Source organism: Ovis canadensis, chromosome 26, assembly GCF_042477335.2.
Source record: "Ovis canadensis isolate MfBH-ARS-UI-01 breed Bighorn chromosome 26, ARS-UI_OviCan_v2, whole genome shotgun sequence".
In the NCBI taxonomy this organism is placed as follows: Eukaryota; Metazoa; Chordata; class Mammalia; order Artiodactyla; family Bovidae; genus Ovis; species Ovis canadensis.
The window spans coordinates 22122571-22146737 of NC_091270.1; the positions used below are offsets into that span (position 1 = coordinate 22122571).

General features: G+C 43.8%; 1 long non-coding RNA gene across 2 annotated transcripts in view; it reads right to left on the bottom strand.

The window, feature by feature from the left end:
• LOC138430976 (uncharacterized) overlaps positions 1-21467 on the bottom strand; it is a 176442-nt gene extending 154975 nt beyond the window's left edge. Inside the window, exon 1 of one of the 2 annotated variants that reach the window (XR_011253473.1) lies at positions 21222-21467. This is a non-coding gene — a long non-coding RNA (uncharacterized lncRNA). The remainder of the gene's footprint in view (positions 1-21221) is intronic. The other variant, XR_011253474.1, reaches the window with a different exon arrangement.
• Positions 21468-24167: the final 2700 nt, after the last annotated feature.

Here is a 24167-nt window from a genome sequence, read left to right on the forward strand (position 1 = left end):
CTGTTAGAATGTCTGTTGTTCAAAAACAGGAGGTAGCAAGTGTCGGTGAGGATGTAGGGAAAAGGGAACCCTTGTGTACTGTTGACAAGAATGTAAATTGCTGTAGAAAATCTGCATGGAAGAGCCTCAAAAATTTTAAATTGAACCACCATATGATCCAGCTACTCTGGGTATTTATCTGAAGAAAATATCACCAACTATAAAAGATATATGTGCCCTCACGTTCATTGTAGTATTATTATAGTGAAGATATGGAAACAACCCAAGTGCCCACTGATGGATGAATGAATAAAGAAAATGTCATACACCCGAACATACACACATACACATACAGCGGAGTATTACTCAGCCATAAAAATGAATGAAATCATGCCATTTGCATCAATATGGATGGAGTTTGAGGGCATTATGCCAAGTGAAAAAAATCAGACATTGAAAGGTAAGTACCATATGATCTCAGTTAATGTGGGAAAAAACAATGAACTCATTGAGACAGTATAGACTTGCGGTTGCCGGAGGTGGAGGTGGGGTGGGAGTTGGGAGAAATGGGGGAAGGTGGTCATTCATAGGGATGTAATACACAGCAAGGTGACAACAGTTAATACTGTATTGCCTATTTGAAAGCTGCTAAGAGTGGGTTTAGTTCTCATGAGAAGGAAAAAAATCTGTAACTGTATGGTGACAAGCGTTAACTAGACTTATTGTGGTGATAATATATAATAATATGTATAATATATAGCATATATATTATATATAGTATATATATATTATCATATATATGAATATCAAGTCATTATATTATTAACCTGAAACTAATACTATATAAGGTTATATGTCAATTATATCTGAATAAAAATATAAAGAGCGACTCCAGAACAGCTCTGGGACCACTTAATCTAGTGCCTTTCATAAGTGCCCCACCTTTATTCTCTGCTATTTTTTCCCAGGTAATATTTTAAGTTGTGGATTGGTGACTATTTTGTTGTTGTTATCGCCGTTAAAGATTTTTTTCCCTTGAAAAATACATTCCTCATTCCAATTCCATTAATGTGCACGCTCAGTCACTTCCAGTCGTGTCTGACTCTTTGTGACCCCATAGACTATTGCCCATCAGGCTCCTTTGTCCATGGAATTCTCCAGGCAAGAATACTGCTGTGGGTTGCCATGCCCTCCTCCAGGGGATCTTCCCAACCCAGGGATCAAACCCACGTCTCTTGCATCTCCTGCACTGGCAAGTGGCTTCTTAACAATAGCTTGCACATATTAATATAACGCTCCGCCGAGCCAACACAGGTCTGAAGACATTCTCCACCTGCACATAAACTCTTACTTTAAACATCTGTTAGGAAATCAAAACAATAAGTAGAATGACAGTGTCTCTAATTGGTTTAAAGCAGAAGGATTTAATTTGGAGCTTTATTAACCTATAATGAACACTTCATTGACCTATAATCTAAACCATGAACTTCGCTGACGTCCACTTTATAACTGAGCTTCACTCTCCCCTGTGAGGGTAAATGTTTGCTTTATGTTGTGTTTTTCTGGTGATTTTATGGTATGTGGCAGAAAATCAATTTTCACCAGTGTACTTTGGGGCAAAGGCATCTATCTGCATTAGGGAGGGATGGGAGACAAGGAATGATTCCTCAATCATCTTTGAGGCAAATGCAAAAGGATTTAAATGAATGTCAGATGACTGTCCAGGTAGTAAATAATAAATAAGAGAGTGAAAGAAAAAGGTTTCTGTGCAATCAGAACATCAGCTGTAGAAGAATGTCTCATGCCTTAGTATCAAGTATTTTGCCAGTGAAATTATGGAAAACATCTTCTGTCCAGAAAGTGTGACTAATTTGTATAAACGTTATACGATACATTGTCCCTTAGACTGCCAATCACCAAGCCCAAGTACAGACCAGAGAATCAGAGAATCTCATTGTCAGGATTAATAAAACATCAACTCATGGCTGTTGGGCACACATATTTTAAAGCTATCTCATTACATATTAAGTGGTAATTGAAAGTTAAAATTGTAGATGTTTATTTTCTAGCTGTGGAGAAGGCAATGGCACCCCACTCCAGTACTCTTGCCTGGAAAATCCCATGGACGGAGGAGCCTGGTAGGCTGCAGTCCATGGGGTCGCTGAGTCGGACACGACTGAGTGACTTCACTTTGACTTTTCACTTTCATGCATTGGAGAAGGAAATGGCAACCCACTCCAGTGTTCTTGCCTGGAGAATCCCAGGGATGGGGGAGCCTGGTGGGCTGCCATCTATGGGGTCGCATAGAGTCGGACACGACTGAAGCAACTTAGCAGCAGCAGCAGCATTTTCTAGCTGTGATTTACAGCTGGTCTGTGCATGTGTTGGTTGAAATTACTTGAGACTTTTATCCATGCTATAAAGCCCAACTTGTTTCTAGAATCAAGGATTTCAAATAAATGGGAAATCTGTCTTCTTAAAAAAAACCCAGCAAGGTGGTAGACGAAACATTCCAATTGAAATGCAACCATTGGAGTTTTTATTAAAAGCTCAGCTATATCCTGTTTATTGTTGTTATTCAGTTGTCAGTCGTGTCCGATTCTGTGGATTGTTTACGAAAGACACACTGTGAATACAAGGACACGTTGAAAAGATCTAAGAAGATGGGTTTCCATGGTGGCTCAGCGGTAAAGGATCTGCCTGATGCAGGAGACACAGGGTGATCTCTGGTTGGGGAAGCTCCCATGTGCCACGGAGCAACTACGTCCACGTGCCACAACTATTGAGCCTGTGCTCAAGAGCTCGTGTGCTACAGCTGCTGCAACTAGTGAGCCCGTGCACCTGGAGCCCGAGCTCCACAGCAAGACAAGCCCCCGCAGGGAGAAGCCCGTGTCCCATGACCAGAGGAGCCCCCACTCACGGCAACTAGAGAAAAGCCCGCGCAGCGACAGAGATCCACACAGCCAGAAATAAACCAACAAAATTACTAAAATAATAATAATAATAAAATGCATCAGGATTTGAAAGAAATAATTTAAATTTTCTCTATTTGATGATAGAATATATATATGTATATATATATACTCAAATTCTTTCCTAATTTGGAACCAATCCATTGTTCCATGTCCAGTTCTAACTGTTGCTTCTTGACCTGGATACAGATTTCTCAGGAGACAGGTAAGTTGGTCTGGTATTCCCATCTCTTGAAGAATTTTCTACAGTTTGTTGTGATCAACACACTCAGAGGCTTTAGTGTGGTCAATGAAGCAGTTTTTTTTTCTGGAATTCTCTTGCTTTTTCTATGATCCAACAAATGTTACAATTTGATCTCCAGTTCCTCTGCCTTAAAAGAGTTCCTCCATCTTCTGCTGCAAAGAGTATAATCAATCTGATTTCGGTATTCCCAGTCTGGTGATGTCCATGTGTAGAGTCATCGTTTGTGTTGTTGTATATTGTCACCCTGCTTATTTAACTTCTATGCAGAGTACATCATGAGAAACGCTGGACTGGATGAAGCACAAGCTGGTATCAAGATAGCTGGGAGAAATATCAATAACCTCAGATATGCAGATGACATCATCCTTATAGCAGAAAGCAAAGAGGAACTAAAGAGCCTCTTGATGAAAGAGAAAGAAAACAGTGAAAAAGCTTGCTTAAAACTCAACATTCAAAAAATGAAGATCATGGCATCCAGTCCCGTCACTTCATGGCAAATAGATGGGGAAACCATGGAAACAGTGAGAGATTTTATTTTCTTATCCTCCAAAATCACTGCAGATGGCAACCGCAGCCATGAAATTAAAAGACACTTGCTCCTTTAAAAAAAAAAAAAACTATGACTAACCTAGACAGCATACTAAAAAGCTGAGACATTAGTATACCGACAGAGGTCTGCCTAGTCAAAGCTATGGTTTTTCCAGTAGTCATGTATGGATGTGAGAGTTGGAATATAAAGAAAGCTGAGAGCTATAGAATTGATACTTTCAAATTGTGGTATTGGAGAAGACTCTTGGGAGTCCCTTGGTCTGCAACGAGATCCAACCAGTCCATTCTAAAGGAGATCAGTCCTGAATATTCATTGGAAGGACTGATGCTGAAGCTGAAGCTCCAATCCTTTGGCCACCTGATGCGAAGAACTGACTCATTGGGAAAGACCCTGCTACTGGGAAAGATTGACGACAGGAGGAGAAGGGAACAAGAGAGGATGAGATGGCTGGATGGCATCACCAGCTCGTTGGAAATGAGTTTGAGCAAGCTCCAGGAGTTGGTGATGGACAGGGAAGCCTGGCGTGCTGCAGCCTATGGGGTCGCAAAGAGTTGGACACAACTGAGCGACTGGACTGAATTGATTCAAATTCCTAAAGGCTCCAAATCAAAACCAGAATTAGATGTCACCTTAGATCTGTTGAATGACTATTTTTTTAACTTTTTATTTTATATTATAGGATAGCCAATCAACAATGTTTTGATTTCAGGTGGAAAGTGAAGGGACTCAGCAATGCATAGACATGTATTCATTCTCCACCACCTGTCCAGGCTGCTACATAACATTTAGCAGGCTATCTTTAAATAGATAAGACACAATATACTAGCAAGGATGTGTAGAAAAAGGAAAGTCTTGTGCACTGTTTTGGGGAGTGTAAGTTGGTATAGCCATGATGGAAGACAATATGCAGTTTCCTTGAAAAATTAAACCAGGTGGATTCTGCAATCAGAATCTACCTGAACTCCTGAACTCACCTCTTCCCGTGGACACATTGAATCTACAGTGACAAATAAGAAAAATTTCCTCCGAAAGTAATCCAGAAACCAGCTGAGCAACTCCTATGCATTGAGCAAATGAGAAAAGAAACCCACGTTGTGTCTTGGCCATTCCTGCCTGTTTCAGTCTCAACAGCAACCCCATCCCTGGCACAGAGACATACATTCAGCAGGGACCTGTAATTCCCCGCTTCCCCCTGAAGAGTGAAGGGTTTCGATAGGGACAGGGTAAAGGGACAGAGTAGGTGATTAAATAGTTAATCCCACTAGGGGAGCATAGGTAGAGAGGGTCTTTTGGGAGAACCCGGAAAGTTAGTGATCGCTCCAGAAAATGCGCCTTTTCTCTTTCCAGCTTACTCCCCTCTGTGGGACAGTCTCTAGGTCCATCCACATCTCTGCTATTAACACATACAAGTGGAAAATGGTACTGGCGAACCTAGTCACAGGGCAGGAAAAGAAAGAGATGCAGACGTAGGGAACCGACGTGTGAACACTGGGAGGACGCAGGTGTGGGGTGAGCTGGGAGCTGGAGCCTGACCTGTGTGCACCGCCATGTGTGAAACAGGTGGCTAGTGGAACGCTGCTGTACAGCCCAGGCAGCTCAACTCTGTGCTCTGTGACAACCTAGATGGGCGGGGTGAGGGGAGTGGGAGGGAGGTTCAGGAGGGAGGGGGTATACGTGCACATCCGGCTGATTCACTTTGCTGTACAGCGGAAACTAATGCAACATTGTAAAATGTTGCAAAATATAAAAAAAAAATTTTTATACCCCAATTTAAAAAAAAGAGAAAGAGAAGAAAGCAGGCTTGCTTAACTCATGAAACAAAGCAATAAATCATCAGTTATACTTGCACCCTGCTGGTTGATGCCACCAAGTTAATGATCCCTAGGACACGCACCTCTGCGCACACTAAAAATAAAAATACAGTGGAAAGGTGACATTACACTGAAACCTGAGATGATTTAGCACATTTTAGTATCTTCAACCACCTTTTTGTTCATTTCCATAGCACCGTGACAGTCCCAGCTGGGCAATATAGGGTCAAAAACTCCCCTGCCCAACACGTAGGAGGAGTTAATGAGGGAACAGTCAACCTTCTCCAAGGTGCCAGGTGGCAAACATGTGAAATCATCACCTCTATCTACCTTAATCTTTCACGGTCACCCACAAAGGGAGCCATGGACTCCAGCTTCCAAGTACCATCCTCTCAGTTAGGATTTGCTGTAACTACAGTACACACACACACACACACACACACACACACACACACACACACACACTCAGCAATGACCCTAGAAGCTCCGAGATCCCAACTCTTTCCATCTTACGCCTCTGCCATGTGGCCCAAAGTAGTCCTTCAAGCTCTGGCCATCACTTTTTCATTCCACCCCAGAAAAGATAATTGGGAAAGAAAGGAAGCACTCCTTTTTCCCAAGGCATTTGCCAGAGATCTCACAACAACTACGCTTGCATTTCATTGACCAAAATGTAGTCAATGCGGCCACACTTGGCTACAAGGGGGAGTTAGGAAAGGCAGTCATCCGGCTGCACAGAAGTATTCCCAGTCTGACTCTAGACTCTTTCCACAAAGAAGGGGAGAACTGATATTGGCAATCTCTGATACCAACGCCAAAAAAATTTTCCCAGGCCTATCAGCCGATGCCTGCAATTGTTACTGCAGTTGCTTGTGTGTGTGTGTGTGTGCACACACACGCACGAGTGCATGTCCCCTCTTCCAGGGTGTGGGGGAAGAGACATGGTTGTCTATCTTATCGGTGTATAAATCATAGTTCAGCTGACTCCGATCCCCAGTTATACCTGGACTTGGCAAGACCATTAGAGAGCCTTATATCAGTCAGCGTCCTGGGCTGTGCATGGCAACCATAAGCTGTGTGTCCATATATCAGAGGCAACTGTTGCTAATGTTCAGTTCAGTTCAGTTCAGTCGCTCAGTTGTGTCCAACTCTTTGCGACCCCATGAATCGCAGCACACCAGGCCTCCCTGTCCATCACCATCTCCCGGAGTTCACTCAGACTCACGTCCATCGAGTCCGTGATGCCATCCAGCCATCTCATCCTCTGTCGTCCCCTTCTCCTCCTGCCCCCAATCCCTCCCAGCATCAGAGTCTTTTCCAATGAGTCAACTCTTCCCATGACATGGCCAAAGTACTGGAGTTTCAGCTTTAGCATCATTCCTTCCAAAGAAATCCCAGGGCTGATCTCCTTCAGAATGGACTGGTTGGATCTCCTTGCAGTCCAAGGGACTCTCAAGAGTCTTCTCCAACACCACAGTTCAAAAGCATCAATTCTTCGGTGCTCAGCCTTCTTCACAGTCCAACTCTCACATCCATACACGACCACAGGAAAAACCATAGCCTTGACTAGATGGACCTTAGTCAGCAAAGTAATGTCTCTGCTTTTGAATATACTATCTAGATTGGTCATAACTTTTCTTCCAAGGAGTAAGCGTCTTTTAATTTCATGGCTGCAAACACCATCTGCAGTGATTTTGGAGCCAAAAAATATAAAGTCTGACACTGTTTCCACTGTTTCCCCATCTATTTCCCATGAAGTGATGGGACCAGATGCCATGATCTTTGTTTTCTGAATGTTGAGCTTTAAGCCAACTTTTTCCACTCTCCTCTTTCACTTTCATCAAGAGGCTTTTTAGCTCCTCCTCACTTTCTGCCATAAGGGTGGTGTCATCTGCATATTTGAGGTTACTGATACTTCTCCCGGCAATCTTGATTCCAGCTTGTGTTTCTTCCAGTCCAGCATTTCTCATGATGTACTCTGCATAGAAGTTAAATAAGCAGGGTGACAATATACAGCCTTGATGTACTCCTTTTCCTATTTGGAACCAGTCTGTTGGTCCATGTCCAGTTCTAACTGGTGCTTCCTGACCTGCATACAGATTTCTCAAGAGGCAGGTCAGGTGGTCTGGGATTCCCATCTCTTTCAGAATTTTCCACAGTTTCTTGTGATCCACACAGTCAAAGGCTTTGGCATAGTCAAGAAAGCAGAAATAAGATGTTTTCCTGGAACTCTCTTACTTTCTCCATGATCCAGCGGATGTTGGCAATTTGATCTCTGGTTCCTCTGCCTTTTCTAAAACCAGCTTGAACATCTGGAAGTTCACAGTTCATGTATTGCTGAAGCCTGGCTTGGAGAATTTTGAGCATTACTTTACTAGCATGTGAGATGTGGCCACTGCTGAGTTTTCCAAATTTGCTGGCATATTGAGTGCAGCACTTTCACAGCATCATCTTTCAGGATTTGAAAGGGCTCAACTGGAATGCCATCACCTCCACTAGCTTTGTTCGTAGTGATGCTTTCTAAGGCCCACTTGACTTCACTTTCCAAGATGTCTGGCTCTAGATGAGTGATCACATCATCATGATTATCTGGGTCGTGAAGATCTTTTTTGTACAGTTCTTCCGTGTATTCTTGCCACCTCTTCTTAATATCTTCTGCTTCTGTTAGGTCCAGACCATTTCTGTCCTTTATCGAGCCCATCTATGCATGAAATATTCCCTTGGTATCTCTAATTTTCTTGAAGAGATTTCTGGTCTTTCCCATTCTGTTGTTTTCCTCTATTTCTTTGCATTGATCACTGAAGAAAGCTTTCTTATCTCTTCTTGATATTCTTTGGAACTCTGCATTCAGATGCTTATATCTTTCCTTTTCTCCTTTGCTTTTCGCCTCTCTTGTTTTCACAGCTATTTGTAAGGCCTCCCCAGACAGCCATTTTGCCTTTTTGCATTTCTTTTCCATGAGGATGGTCTTGATCCCTGTCTCCTGTATGATGTCACGAACCTCATTCCATAGTTCATCAGGCACTCTATCTATCAGATCTAGGCCCTTAAATCTATTTCTCACTTCCACTGTATAATCATAAGGGATTTGATTTAGGTCATACCTGAATGGTCTAGTGGTTTTCCCTACTTTCTTCAATTTAAGTCTGAATTTGGTAATAAGGAGCTCATGATCTGAGCCACAGTCAGCTCCTGGTCTGAACTGAACTGAGTGTCAAACGCAAAGACAACTTATACTTCTTTGTACACCGGGCTCCAAAAGCCTGCTTCAGGATAAAGCCGTGGTCTCACCACGGAGAGGTCTAGGTGCCAGCGACCTCATCTTGCCGTCTCCTCAATGTTCTCGTCTTACTACTTGTTCTGTTCTGCAGACATCATTGTCAGTTAGTCTAGTAAGTTACACATAGTTTATCTGGGACAAATTGAAATGTACACACAAAACAAGTTCTCACCATATGTCAGGCTTAAATATGTCACGGAGCCTGAATTAGAAAGGACGTGTCACGGCGGAAAAGGGGAGTCCCTGAAGGCTTCTCGGAGGGGGAGAGTGAGATGAGGCTTATTGTAGTGACGGGGCACTGGCAGCAAGGTGGGAAGGGTTTGAAGCCAGGCAGCAGAACAGCAGTCCAGGCGAGCAGAGACCAGATCAGGACTCAGCCAAGTCCCTGGTAGCAATGGAGAAGACGGATGTCAACAGACATCTCTTAAGAAAGGAATTGGAATAAAGAAAGGCTGCCAGCCACATGGATGATATGTAGCGTGGGATGTGCAGGTATGAAGCTAAAGGAAGACTGAAGGCAATTAAATGTTTCTTAGCACCAAACTGAGATGCTTCCAGGAAAAGAGCAGGGTGGTGGTGTTGGAGATAGTTTCTGCTAAGAAAATTTAAAGTTCTTGTCGAATTTCCAGGCTCAGATGTCAAGAGGGCAGTCTGTTTGTTGTTTGTAGATCAGAAGATATCTGTGGATTTGGGGGTCATTAGCAAACAATGGGGAGAAGGCAATGACAACCCACTCCAGTACTCTTGCCTGGAAAATCCCATGGACGAAGGAGCCTGGTAGGCTACAGTCCATGGGGTCGCTAAGAGTTGGGCACGACTGAGTGGCTTCACTTTCACTTTCACTTTCATGCACTGGAGAAGGAAATGGCAACCCACTCCAGTATTCTTGCCTGGAGAATCCCAGGGACAGAGGAGCCTAGTACGCTGCCGTCTATGGGGTCGCACAGAGTCGGACACGACTGAAGTGACTTAGCAGCAACAGCAGCAAACAATGGATGTGCCGAATCAGGGGTGGAAATGGACTCACTCAAGCATGTCTGGGGAGCTAGAGGGGCTGAGAGTGGGATGGGGTGGGGAGGCATGTTCAGTAGGCAAAGGTTGATCACAGACAGCCTTGAAAAGGCTGAGCGAAGGACTGAGCATCTGATGTGGGGACAGTGGTCTGGGTGGAGGCGACAAAGTGGAGAAAGAGACGGCTTTAAAAGCATGTTCTCTCAGAGTTTTGTAGTTTATATTTATTGTGATATCTTTATAGTTCTTCACTTATTGCCTGCGTTTCATTATCCTTAGTTAGTGATGTAATTTCCCCATGAGTGTCTTCTTTTAAAAAATATGATGTCCAAAAAAATATATATATATGATGTCCCAAAGTGAACTACCTCTCAGGTATTTTTACAGATAGGTAAACCATCACTGGATAGGTACTATGTGGTAATCATAGTCAAGAATTTGGTGTTCAGTGTCTGAAAAGTAGAAAAGCAGCTCCTTTTACAAAATTCCAACTGTATAAGGTTTGCTTCTATCTGAGAATGTTTGTGGTAATATTCAAAATATGCTACCACTGCTATGGCAGTATAAATTAATAACCAAGTAAAACACATTTAAAATTCTTTTTATTCTCTAAATTAAAATATATAAGATTATGTAACTGCTTATTTACTCAGATAAATTATTCATCTAGTTTAATAATTTTCAATCAGTTGTTGATTTATTTAGAAATGAATAGCTTGATCTTTTGTTTGTCATAGCTTTTTCTGACTAAATGTTGCTCTGGTCGGATTTGATTCTGGGAAGCATGTACATTTCAATGAATTCTTAATTAAAAGGATAGTGAATATTTCTGGCACCTTAAAAATAAAAATTAAAAAAAAAATAAAAGCATGTTCTCGGGTAAGAGAAACACCAATGGGGATCTCAAAGAACTGCAGTAACTGAGGGTAAATCTTGTAATAGAGGCACTCTCAGGGGAGTGTTGATGGCCAAGGGCATTTACCAGCTCTAGTGAAGGGGGAGGGGCCAAGGACTGGGGGCACTTTCAGCATGAAGAAAGTTTGAGCCAGGTCCAGATGGTTGAATAAGAGGAAGAATATTCCAGCAGAAATGATAGTGCTTACAAAATGCTAAGGTTCTGAACAGCATGGCTGTCTTAGACAATGTAAGGGGCTTGTGTGAGCGCAGCTTGGTTTAGAAGGCGGTGAGCAATGGAATATGGTGATAGAAAGGCAGGTCTGGACCAGACTGGGAAGAGCTTCACAGTTGTCCTTAAGAGCACATACCCTAAAAAGTTTTAACAAGTCTTAGCAGGACTGTTCCCATACAAGCAATGCAAACCTACTGAGAGTGGATTAGGTAAGGGAATTTATCATGAAGAACCAAGGGACCTGCATGAACCTGCTGCTGGGAATTACAGCAGAGAATGGGCATGCCTTCCTCTCCCTCTTTCTTTCGGGGCACACGGGCTGCTTGCAATGTGCCTTTGTCTCTCTCAAAGGTCATTTGTTCTTCTCTCGAAGCCTCAACACGTCTGGTTGGGGTTTCCAAGGCACCGATTGTGAGTGCAATTCCACGACTTCTGTGCTCCAGTGTTTAGTCCAGTTTGGCTCATAATCTGTACCTGATGGTCTGTGACTTCATTATCTTGGATCCAACACTGGAGGCTGGAGAGAGGGATTCCCTTGTACAAACCTGGGTCTATAGATCTGTCTCAGTGACTCTGATGAGCAGTGCCAGAGACAGGGGCATGGATTAGGAAAGCACGCTCTGTGTTTCTACATAGTGGCAGTGTGTTGGGATATCAGCAAATCCTAGAGAAAAAACATGGCACATCTTCCTGGAGTGCAAATTTTCTCTTTAATTCATTCAAATTTTAATTGTTTATACAGCCTGGATCGATGCCTAGAAAATCAAGTAAAAACACAAAGTCCTATCCCTTTAGGAGCCTACCTTATTACAAGGGAGAGACAGCGCATACTATGTCACATAGAAGTAAATGCAATGTAAGGCAGAGAAGGGGGGATTAGGATCAGGTTTGGCTACAAATAACAAAATCCTAAAACAAGCTTGAACATGTTAAGAAGGATTTTTGTGTTTTTGCTTATAAGAACTCTGGAAGTAATAAGTACAGTGCTGGTATGGTGCACCACAGTATCAGGAATTCAAGTTATTTTCATGATTGTTCTGCTCTGTGTGCCTGCCAACATGGCTGCTGATGCTCCAGCCATTACATATGATTTCACCCAATAAGAGGCATACACAATGCATCTTATACCCCACATACACCACTTTCTTTTCTATTTCATTGGCTAGGCAAATCATCTAGGTGCAGAAAAACTGGGAAACAGCCTCTTCTTTTAGGTAGTCATGTCGGGTAAAAATCAGGAAACTGTTATAAACAGGGAGTGTGGATATTGGGGAAAACTAGCAGTGTCTGTTGCAATATGAGCAAATAACGGCAAAGTGGCACACGTCACTCAAGACGGTTAAAAGACAGTTTCTGTGAGGACAGGTAACAGAGACTGGGAAAGAGAGAGAGGACAAGCATGTCCTTATATGGGGAGGAAAGTTCCAGGTCCTGGGAAGGCCTGTGCTACAAGAGATCAGGACGGCTGGCTCTTCAAAATGACCCACCAGAGGAACTCAGGGACCCAGTGAGACCTGTTCTTCACTGCAGTAAAGAATATCCTCATGCAGATGGGAGAAGAGAGGACATTCATGGGTTTGGGGGTGTGGGTTTGAGTGGTTTATGGAGGCTGTTCAATGTGGACACCTCACTGGAGTTGGGCAGTCAGTGATAGGAGTTCCCATCTGGCGGACGTGGCAGGAAAGGACCCTCGAACTGGGCTGAGGCCCCTGTCTGCTCAGCACCCTGTGGAGGGACCGTCCACCAGGGAGGGGTCCCCCGCAGGAGCTGTCTGCTGTCTGGAGGAGAGGCTGCCCAGCTGCCCTTCAATGGAATTTTGAGAGATTTCCAAAGAAAACAGCAGAGTTACTGGTTGACAACACTATCTTCCCGGGACAAAGAGTAAAGTCAAGGTGAGGAGGGCTCAGTCCTGACAGAACACTTACTACACAGCTGCAGCTGGGAGCCTGCAGCTACACCGAGGGTGCTCGCCCACCCCACGGAGGGGGTTCCTGGTGAGGTTGCTTGCCCGCCCCGCAGAGGGGGTTCCTGGTGGGAGGGTGAGGGGCACAGGCGGGACTTAACTTGGGTTTTACTCTGAGATGGGAGGACAGTTGACCGTTGAACAACACAGGTTTAAACTGCAAGGGTCCAGTTATTCCTGGATTTTTTTCAATGGTAAATACTATAGTACACAAGGAAGCACCTTTAAATACTCCAATTTTTGACAACGTGGCGCCCCAGTGCCCCTAACTCCCAGAGTTCTCCAAGGGTCAACCACCTCAAGCAGAGAGCTGATGCAAGGATCACCTCAGCTGCTGTATTCATTCACCCCAGCTGCTGCAACACAGCTCCACAGACAGGGCTTATCATTGTTGTTCAGTTGCTCAGTCGAGTCTGACTCTTTGTGACCCCATGGACTGCAGCACACCAGGCTTCCCTGTCCTTCACCATCTCCTGGAATTTGCTCAGACTCATGTCCATTGAGTTGGTGACGCCATCCAACCATCTCATCCCCTGTCGTCCCTTCCTCCTGCCCTCAATCTCTCCCAGTGTCAGGGTCTTTTCCAATGAGTTGGCTCTTTGCATCATTGTAACAAAGCTCCACAGACCAAGGGCTTAGAGAACAGACACTCTGCCACAGTTCTGAGTGCTAGAAAATCAAAGCCAAGGTGCTGGTGGAGTTGGTTCCTCCCAAGGGCGGTGAGGAAGGCCCTGTCCCAGCCCTCTCTCCTTGGCTTGGAGATGGCCATCGCCTCCCTGTGTTTCTTTCCATCATCACCTTTTTCTGGTGTGTCTGTTGCAATTTCCTTCTTATAAGGACGCCAGTCCTTGTGCATTTAAGTCCACCCTCAGGACCTCATTTTACTCCACGCACCACCTCTAAGACCTGTCTGCAAATACAGTCACATCCTGAGATGCTGGGGGTAGGACTCCACCGTGTGGATTTTGAAGGGGATGGGGCTGACCCATGGCAGCTGCTGTGCAGGAGATGCAGTGACTAGGGAGAGGGAGGAGCTGGCGGGTGGAAATATGGGGGCTGCGACGCTGACCTGCGTGAGCCAGGACCACACGTTGATGCGGTGGGGAGAGGGGGCTGGGTTCTGGGGGCACCGAGATAGTGAAATGATAGTTTACTGAAGGGTTGGATGTGGGGCGGGCTGGAGCAGAGTCGAGAATGACTCTCACACTGTTGGTGCGAATGCATACCGATACAACCACCACGGAGAACAGTACAGAGACTCTTTGAAAAACTAGGAATAAAACTACCATACGACCCAGCAATCCCACTACTGGGCATATATCTTGAGGAAACCATAACTGAAAAAGACACAGGCACCCCAATATTCATTGTAGAGCTATTTACGATAACTAGGACGACAGAGGATGAGATGCTTGGCTGGCATCACTGACTCAATGGACATGAGTTTTGAGTAAGCTCCAGGAATTGGTGATGGACAGGGAGGGCTGGCGTGCTGCAGTTCATGGGGTCACAAAGAGTCGGACACGACTGAGCAACTGAACTGAACTGAGGACATGGAAGCAACCTAGATGTCCATCGTCAGAATAGATAAGGAAGTTGTCATGCAGATACACGATGGAATTTTACTCAGCTATATAAAGCAATGCATTTGAGTCCGTTCTAACGAGGTGGATGAACTTAGAGCCTATTATACAGTGAAGTAAGTCTGAAAGACATATATCATTTACTAATGCGTATAAATAGAAAGATAATATTGATGATTTTACATGCAGGGCAGCAAAGGAAACACAGACATAAAGAACAGACTTTCGGACACAGTGGGAGAAGGAGAAGGTGGGATGATTTGAGAGAATAGCATTGAATTACCTTAGATAAAATAGACAATCAGTGGAGTTTGCCATATGACGCAGGGCACCCAAAGTTGCTGCTCCATGATGACCTGGAGGGGTGAGGTGTTGGGAGATGGGAGGGCAGTTTGGGAGGGAGGAGACACACGTGGCCTACGGCCGATTCATGTTGATAGATGTGCTGTCTGTCAGTACTGTAAACAAATTACCCTCAACTAAAATAAATAAATTTGAAAAAAGCAACAAAGTTAAAAAAAAAAAAAGAATGACTATAAGGATTTTAGCCACTGGTCTATTAGAGCTGCTGCTCACTGACCTCCTTCCTTCCATCCAGCCTCAGGACCTTGGTACTTGTTTTCTCAGCTTGAAATGCTCTCCTTTTCCTTTTGCTCCTCATTCCATTTTTTAATGTCAGTGTCCCCGCAAGAAAGAGACAGTTCCTGACATTGTGATTTAAAGGGGCGGCTACCCAACCCTCTATCCAGTCACTCTGTCTGAAGTCACTGCATGTCCTGGTAACTCGATCCGTCTCTCACTGCTGACATGGCAGAAACGCGGCACAGGGACCTGCCTGTATTCAGTTAAGTTCAGTTCAGTTGCTCAGTCGTATCCGACTCTTTGTGACCCCATGAATCGCAGCACTCCAGGCCTCCCTGTCCATCACCAACTCCTGGAGTTCACTCAGACTCACGTCCATTGAGTCCGTGATGCCATCCAGCCATCTCATCCTCGGTCGTCCCCTTCTCCTCCTGCCCCCAATCCCTCCCAGCATCAGAGTCTTTTCCAATGAGTCAACTCTTCCCATGACATGGCCAAAGTACTAGAGCTTCAGCTTTAGCATCATTCCTTCCAAAGAAATCCCAGGGCTGATCTCCTTCAGAATGGACTGGTTGGATCTCCTTGCAGTCCAAGGGACTCTCAAGAGTCTTCTCCAACACCACAGTTCAAAAGCATCAATTCTTCGGCACTCAGCCTTCTTCAAGGTCCAACTCTCACATCCATACATGACCACAGGAAAAACCATAGCCTTGACTAGACGGACCTTAGTCAGCAAAGTAATGTCTCTGCTTTTGAATATGCTATCTAGGTTGCTCATAACTTTTCTTCCAAGGAGTAAGCGTCTTTTAATTTCATGGCTGCAATCACCATCTGCAGTGATTTTGGAGACCAAAAAAATAAAGTCTGACACTGTTTCCACTGTTTCCCCATCTATTTCCCATGAAGTGATGGGACCAGATGCCATGATCTTCATTTTCTGAATGTTGAGCTTTAAGCCAACTTTTTCCACTCTCCTCTTTCACTTTCATCAAGAGGCTTTTAGTTCCTCTTCACTTTCTGCCGTAAGGGTGCTGTCATCTGCATATTTGAGGTTATTGATATTTCTCCCGGCAATCTTGATTCCAGCTTGTGTTTCTTCCAGTCCAGCGTTTCTCATGATGTACTCTGCATATGAGTTAAATAAGCAGGGTGACAATATACAGCCTTGGCATACTCCTTTTCCTATTTGGAACCAGTCTGTTGTTCCATGTCCAGTTCTAACTGGTGCTTCCTGACCTGCATACAGATTTCTCAAGAGGCAGGTTAGGTGGTCTGGTATTCCCATCTCTTTCAGAATTTTCCACAGTTTCCTGTGATCCACACAGTCAAAGGCTTTGGCATAGTCAAGAAAGCAGAAATAGATGTTTTTCTGGAACTCTCTTGCTTTCTCCATGATCCAGCAGATGTTGGCAATTTGATCTTTGGTTCCTCTGCCTTTTCTAAAACCAGCTTGGACATCAGGAAGTTCACGGTTCATGTATTGCTGAAGCCTGGCTTGGAGAATTTTGAGCATTACTTTACTAGCGTGTGAGATGAGCGCAATTGTGCGGTAGTTTGAGCATTCTTTGGCATTGCCTTTCTTTGGGATTGGAATAAAAACTGACCTTTTCCAATCCTGTGGCCACTGCTGAGTTTTCCAAATTTGCTGGCATATTGAGTGCAGCACTTTCACAGCATCATCTTTCAGGATTTGAAACAGCTTAACTGGAATTCCATCACCTCCACTAGCTTTGTTCATAGCGATGCTTTCTAAGGCCCACTTGACTTCACATTCCAGGATGTCTGGCTCTAGATGAGTGATCACACCATTGTGATTATCTGGGTCGTGAAGACCTTTTTCGTACAGTTCTTCCGTGTATTCTTGCCACCTCTTCTTAATATCTTCTGCTTCTGTTAGGTCCAGACCATTTCTGTCCTTTATCGAGCCCATCTATGCATGAAATGTTCCCTTGGTATCTCTAATTTTCTTGAAGAGATCTCTGGTCTTTCCCATTCTGTTGTTTTCCTCTATTTCTTTGCATTGATCGCTGAAGAAAGCTTTCTTATCTCTTCTTGATATTCTTTGGAACTCTGCATTCAGACGCTTATATCTTTCCTTTTCTCCCTTGCTTTTCACTTCTCTTCTTTTCACAGCTATTTGTAAGGCCTCCCCAGACAGCCATTTTGCTTTCCCATGGGGATGGTCTTGATCCCTGTCTCCTGTACAATGTCACGAACCTCATTCCATAGTTCATCAGGCACTCTATCAGATCTAGGCCCTTAAATCTATTTCTCACTTCCACTGTATAATCATAAGGGATTTGATTTAGGTCATTACCTGAATGGTCTTTCGGTTTTCCCTACTTTCTTCAATTTAAGTCTGAATTTGGTAATAAGGAGTTCATGATCTGAGTCACAGTCAGCTCCTGGTCTTGTTTTTGTTGACTGTATAGAGCTTCTCCATCTTTGGCTGCAAAAAATATAATCAATCTGATTTGGGCATTGACCATCTGCTGATGTCCATGTGTAGAGTCTTCTCTTGTTTTGTTGGAAAAGGGTGTTTGCTATGACCAGTGCATTTTCTTGGCAAAACTCTATTAGTCTTTGCCCTGCTTCATGCCACATTCCAAGGCCAAATTTGACTGTTACTCCAGGTGTTTCTTAACTTCCTACTTTTGCATTCCAGTCCCCTATAATGAAAAGGACATCTTTTTTGAGTGTTAGTTCTAAAAGGTCTTTTAGGTCTTCATAGAACCGTTCAACTTCAGCTTCTCCAGCGTTACTGGTTGGGGCATAGACTTGGATTACTGTGATATTGAATGGTTTGCCTTGGAAACAAACAGAGATCATTCTGTCATTTTTGAGATTGCATCCACGTACTGCATTTTGGGCTCTTTTGTTGACCATGATGGCTACTCTATTTCTTCTGAGGGATTCCTGCCTGCAGTAGTAGATATATTGGTCATCTGAGTTATAGATCCTAGATTAGGGCACTCAAAAATGTGACTGAGTGAGTGAGTGAGCAAGTGAATGAATGCCCTAGTGCCAGTGGACGTAGCAGGTGAGGAGCAGGGATACAGAAGAGGTTTCCAGCATGGAGTACTGGGGAGATGAGAGAAACCCAACTCAATGTGGCTTTAATAGAAGCTCGTCTGCTCATGAACAAGAAGGTTGAGAAATGATCTGCTGAATCAAACCAGCTGTGAAATACACCCTGAGGATTACATCAAGGGCTTCTTGTCCTACTTCAACTCTGTCTTCAGGTTGAAGCAGACTTTCTACAGAGTTCCAAGTTTCACCCCAATATTAATTCATCAGCCCAAAGACAGGAAGGAGCATTTCTGGTAGCATTGTTGGCAGAGTCAACAAGTTCCATTTTGAGAACCCCCAATAACCTCCACTTGAGTCTCGGGAGCCCCAAGGCGGCTAGTTCAGCCCTAAACCAAATTACGGTTTGGTTTGTCCTACAGCCACTTTGCCCTAGAGCAGACATCCCCAGCCTCTGGGATCTATGCCTGATGATCTGAAGTGGAGCTGATAAAATAATAAGAAATAAAGTCCACGATAAATGTAATGCCCTTGAATCATCCCCAAACCATCCCTCACTCCATCTCCCCGGTGTGTGGAAAAGTTTCTTCCATGAAACCAGTCCCTGCTGCCAAAAGCTGGGGACCGCTATCCTAGATCAGTGGGGGTTCAGCAGCCCTTTACACAAGGAGTTTTTTTTTTTAAACCTAAGTTATACCGATTGCTATTTACTATATTGGAAATCAAAGTGAGAAGTTTAAAATATTTGGTAACTCTTTTTAGGAAACAGTAATAAGCCCTTTATATGTTAATATATTTTATGGGAAAGAATTTCAAAACGAATTTAGGAGAGCGAGACTTTAAAATTTTTAAGTCTCTTTAATGTCTGGCTTGGTTGAATACAGCTGGATTCTCCACATTCAATCTGTTGCCGTAGTTTTTTTTTTTTTGGCTGAGGCATCTGAAGAAAATCCAGGCTTAGGTGTGATTGGAAGAGGGAAGGAGTTTAATAGCCTTCAGATAATATTATTTCATATTATACTAAAACACAGGAACTGGTCATTTCTTAAATGTTGTTAGCAATGTAGAGTTTGACACGTCAAATTTTTGAACGCTGTTACATCGAAATCCACTGGTCTGCCTTGCACTTTGAAATTTACCTATGCAAGATTTTTAGACCCCAAGAACTGCTGTATAAAAAAATGCTTCACTGCGTTATGCTGGCTTTCTAAATGTTGATGTGATACTGAAAACACAAGAATTATCACCACAGAAGTAAAAATCAGTCCAATTATTGCGAACATGTCAAGTTCACAAGAGCAAAAGTAGGTTTTTCAAGATTCTAATTTTCATTTAAAAGCTCAACTTTTATTATTATCAGCAATACAGTCAGTTCTTCCCTGAAGTGACAGCACCATTTTGTTCACTTTTGATTAAAAAAAAAAACCAAAACCTATGGTTATTCTGGCAGGTATACCTGTTACTCGAGTAAAAATTCTGTTCTATGAAAATACTAGCTAGTTCAGCTCACAAATCAAACTTTTTTCTCTGAAGAACTATGGTACATCAGATGGGGTGCATCAAACGGGCTTCACGCAAATGTATCATTTACTCACACAACGTTATTGATAAAAGGAAGTGTACTCAAGGTCATAATTTAACATAATTAATGTTTGTTGTTTCATTGAGGGTATTCTTAAGTGAAATGAATGGTTTTTCATGAGAGTCCATGGTGATGGACACATGGCCACTATGCACTCTGGTATTGATGCCAACTTGGCCTTGATGCCAAGGTGCTAGTGGGTTTATCCACCAACATTACTCCAAGTTCAACACAAATAATGTTTCAGTGTCATTAGGAGTATATTTTTGACTTTGGACCATCTATAAAGGTCTTGAGGAACTTCAAGGGTTCAATGTCCACAGAAACAAAAACAAGGAAACCCAGGAGAAATCACTGCCTGTCGTGAGACAGGGGTTGGAGTCAACTTTCCCCGAAGAACGTGAGCTGTATCAGGGAGCAGCAGACATCTGATCTAAATGGGAATCTGAGGGCTCTCAAGAGGCAAACAGGACAGGCGGCTCACACTCCTCCACTAACAGCAGCAGGAAACAATAACTAAAATTGCTAATTGCAACTGTGAGCAGGTTGGATTCGAGACAGCTGTGAGGACAACTTCATTTCATTCAAAACTCCAAACAGTGTTTAAGGCTTTTAGAACCACAGTGCCCTCTCATTTCAGTTTTACAGGTAAAAATAAATGAAAACTCGAGTGGAGGCGGAGTGCTGGACCACGTTCTAAGTTGCTAGTGAGGAGAACTAGCCTTTTTTTTTCCTCATCTTCAGGGAAGTGGAGAGGAGCTTCCCTTTGCTTCTGTGGGTGCTACTGTTCAGATCACACCCTTCTGTTACCACTAAGTTGTAGTCAATTTACAGTGCAACTGATCAGCTTACAGCTTTCTTTAATTACATTCCACACCTGAGTTCAGGTGGCATCACCCAGGGTAGCCCAGGGCCCTCAGACCTCACAGCATTCAGCATGTCCGTTCTGTGGCCTGTCACACAGACACAGCCAAGTTTATTCAACTCTGCTCTCTGATTGCTCCGTGGAGACGCTAAGACCTTTGGAGAATCAATACTTAGTCTTAGTATCACGCCAAGTAAAATCTCCTCCATGTGAAGACTGCAGAATGATTACCCTGTATTTTTTTTTTTAGTATGCTTTTTTACTTTTTAGGTTAACTGCTAAACTTTTTAGGTTAACTGTAAGTTCCCCCACTACTTGGCTTTTATTTTCATGTAGGTTGTTATGTTTATAACTTTTCCCCAAAATACACAGAGGTAGTGACATTTTTTGACTAATTCATTCGTTCCCCTCTGATTTTAAACGCCACTTTCGTGAGACCCGACACGAAAGACACAGACACAGTGGTACCGGATAAAGACTTGCTTTTGCCCTCCTGAGGCATCCGCCTCCTCGCTCGCAATATAATATCACAGTCACATTACAATACTTGTAGTGCCTACTGGGAAAATTCCTCAGGCTACAAATTGTTGCTACAAAAACTCACCACATAGTTAGAAAGTTAAATAAAACTAGTTTATCTTACAGTTCTGAGGTCAGAAGTTTGGAACGGGCCCCACTGGGGTTGTGAAAGTCCGGAGCAGGGCTGTGTCCTTCCGGGGCTCCGAGGAACGGTCCACGCCCTCGTCTTGCCTTCTCCCTGGCCCCAGCCCTTCCTCCATCCTGCAAGCCGATCGAGGGCCCGAGGGCCCGAGGGGCCGAGTGGGGCGCGTTCGCCCCCCCTCCCCCTCCCCGCGCATCTCTCCAAGCTCCTTTCCTGGCCCCTCGTTACACATTAAGGTGCCTCGTGATTCTATGGGGAACACCTGACTAACCAAGGACTGCCTCCTTCAGGTCATGGGACTGGCAGTCCAGATTCTGTCTGTGCTCTAAATTATTCACCAGCTCCAGAAACTAGGCGGATGTTTTCGGATGGCCATCACTGCACTGTTTCCCTACAAGAAGATTACAATGCTTTCTTTCCTCTTTTTTTTTTTTTTTGGAGGCACAGGGTGAAATGTGGGGACTGGAAAAGACCCCAGACAGGGGTGGAACTGCACCACCTGCAGTGGAATTGTGGAGTCCTAACTGCTGGACTCCTAGGGAAGTCCCTACAGCACAGTTTTCTTGTTTTTATTCAGTCGCTTAGACGTGTCCAGCTCTTTGCAACCCCATGGACTGCAGCACGCCAGGCTTCCCTGTCCTTCACTGTCTCCCCAAGTTTGCTCAAACTCATGTCCACTTAGTCAGTGATGCCATCCAACCATCTCATCCTCTGTTGTCCCCTTCTCCTCCTCCCTTCAATCTTTCCCAGCATCAGGGTCTTTTCTAATGAGTCAGATCTTCCCATCAGGTGACCAAAGTATTGGAGCGTCAGCTTCAGTCCTTCCAATGAATATTCAGGGTTGATTTCCTTTAGGATGGACTGGTTTGATCTCCTTGCAGTCCAAAGGACTCCCAAGAGTCTTCTCCAACACCACAGCTCAAAAGCATCAATTCTTCGGTGCTCAGCCTTCTTTATGGTCCAACTCTCACATCTATACATGACTACTGGAAAAACCAGAGCTTTGACTAGACAGACCTTTGTTGGCAAAGTAATGTCTCTACTTTTTAATATGCTGTCTAGGTTTGTCATAACTTTCTTCCAAAGAGCAAGCGTCTTTTAATTTCATGGCTGCAGTCACCATCTGCAGTGATTTTGGAGCCCCGCCAAAAATAAAGTCTGTCACTGTTTCCATTGTTTCCCCATCTATTTGCCATGAAGTGAACGGACCAGATGCCATCATCTTAGTTTTTTGAATGTTGAGTTTTAAGCCAATTTTTTTACTCTTGTCTTTCACCTATATCAAGCAGCTATTTAGTTCCTCTTCACTTTCAGCCATAAGGTTGGTGCCAACTGCATATCCGAGGTTATTGATATGTCTCCTGGCTATCTCCATTCCAGCTTGTGCTTCATCTAGCCTGCCATTTTGAATGCTGTACTCTGCATGTAAGTTAAATAAGCAGGGTGACAATATAAGCCTTGACATATTCCTTTCCCAATTTAGAACCAATCTGTTGTTCCATGTCTGGTTCTAACTATTGCTTCCTGACCTGCATACAGGTTTCTCAGGAGGCAGGTAAGGTGGTCTGTTATTCCCAACTCTTTTTCACAGTTTTCTGTGATCTATACAGTCAAAGGCTTTAGTGTGGCCTATGAAACAGATGTTTTTCTGAAATTCTCTTGCTTTTTCTATGACCCAACGACTGCATTCGTGCTAAGTTGCTTCAGTAATGTCCGACTCTTTGTGACCTTATGTACTATAGCCCACCAGGCTCCTCTGTCCAAGGGACTCTCCAGGCAAGAATACTGGAGAGGGTTGCTGTGCCCTCCTCCAGGGGATCTTCCTGACCCAGGGATCAAATCCACATCTCTTACATCTTCTGCATTGGCAGGCAGGTTCTTTACCACTCGTGCTACCTGGGAAGCCCAAAGGCAGAGGAACCAGAGATCAAATTGCTATGATCCAGTGAATGTTGGAGATTTAATCTCTGGTTCCTCTGCCTTTTCTAAATCCAGCTTGAACATCTGGGATTTCTCAGTTCGTGTACTGTTGAAGCCTAGCTTGGAGAATGTTGAACATTACTTTGATAGCATGTGAAATTGTGCAGTAGTTTGAACTTTCTTTGGCACTGCTCTTCTTTGGGATTGGAATGAAAACTGATCTTTTGCAGTCCTGTGGCCACTGCTGAGTTTTCCAAATTTGCTGGCGTATTGAGGGCAGCACTTTAACAGCATCATTTTTAGGATTTGAATTAATGCAGCTGGAATGCCATCACCTCCACTAGCTTTTTGTTCCTAGTGATGTTTCCTAAGGCCCACTTGACTTCACACTCCAAGATGTCTGGTTCTAGGTGAGTGATCACACCATTGTGGTTATCTGGGTCACTGAGATCTTTTTTGTACAGTTCTGTGTATTCTTACCTCCTCTTCTTAATATCTCTTGCTTCTGTTAGCTCCATACCGTTTCTGTCCTTTATTGTGCCCATGGGCACATTTGTTCCCTCGTTATCTCTTGTCTTTCTCATTCTATTGTTCTAAGTCTCACTATGTTCTTTTCCTTTGCATCTCTTGCCCCCACAAAATAAAACCAGTTTGGTGGACAGCAAGATCAAACCAGTCAATCCTAAAGGAAATTGGTCCTGAATATTCATTGAAAGGACTGATGCTGAGGCTGAACCTCCATTATTTTGGCCACCTGATGGGAAGAGCTGGCTCATTGGAAAAGACCCTGATGCTGGGAAAGATTGAGGGCAGCAGAAGAAGGGGGTGACAGGGGATGAGATGGTTGGATGGCATCACCGACTCGATGGACATGAGTTTGAGCAAGCTCTGGGAGTTGGTGATGGACAGGGAAGCATGGCATGCTGTGGTCCATGGGGTCTCAAAGAGTTGTGGACATGACTGAGTGACTGAACTGAACTGTGAGGCTGAATATCATGAATCCTAATA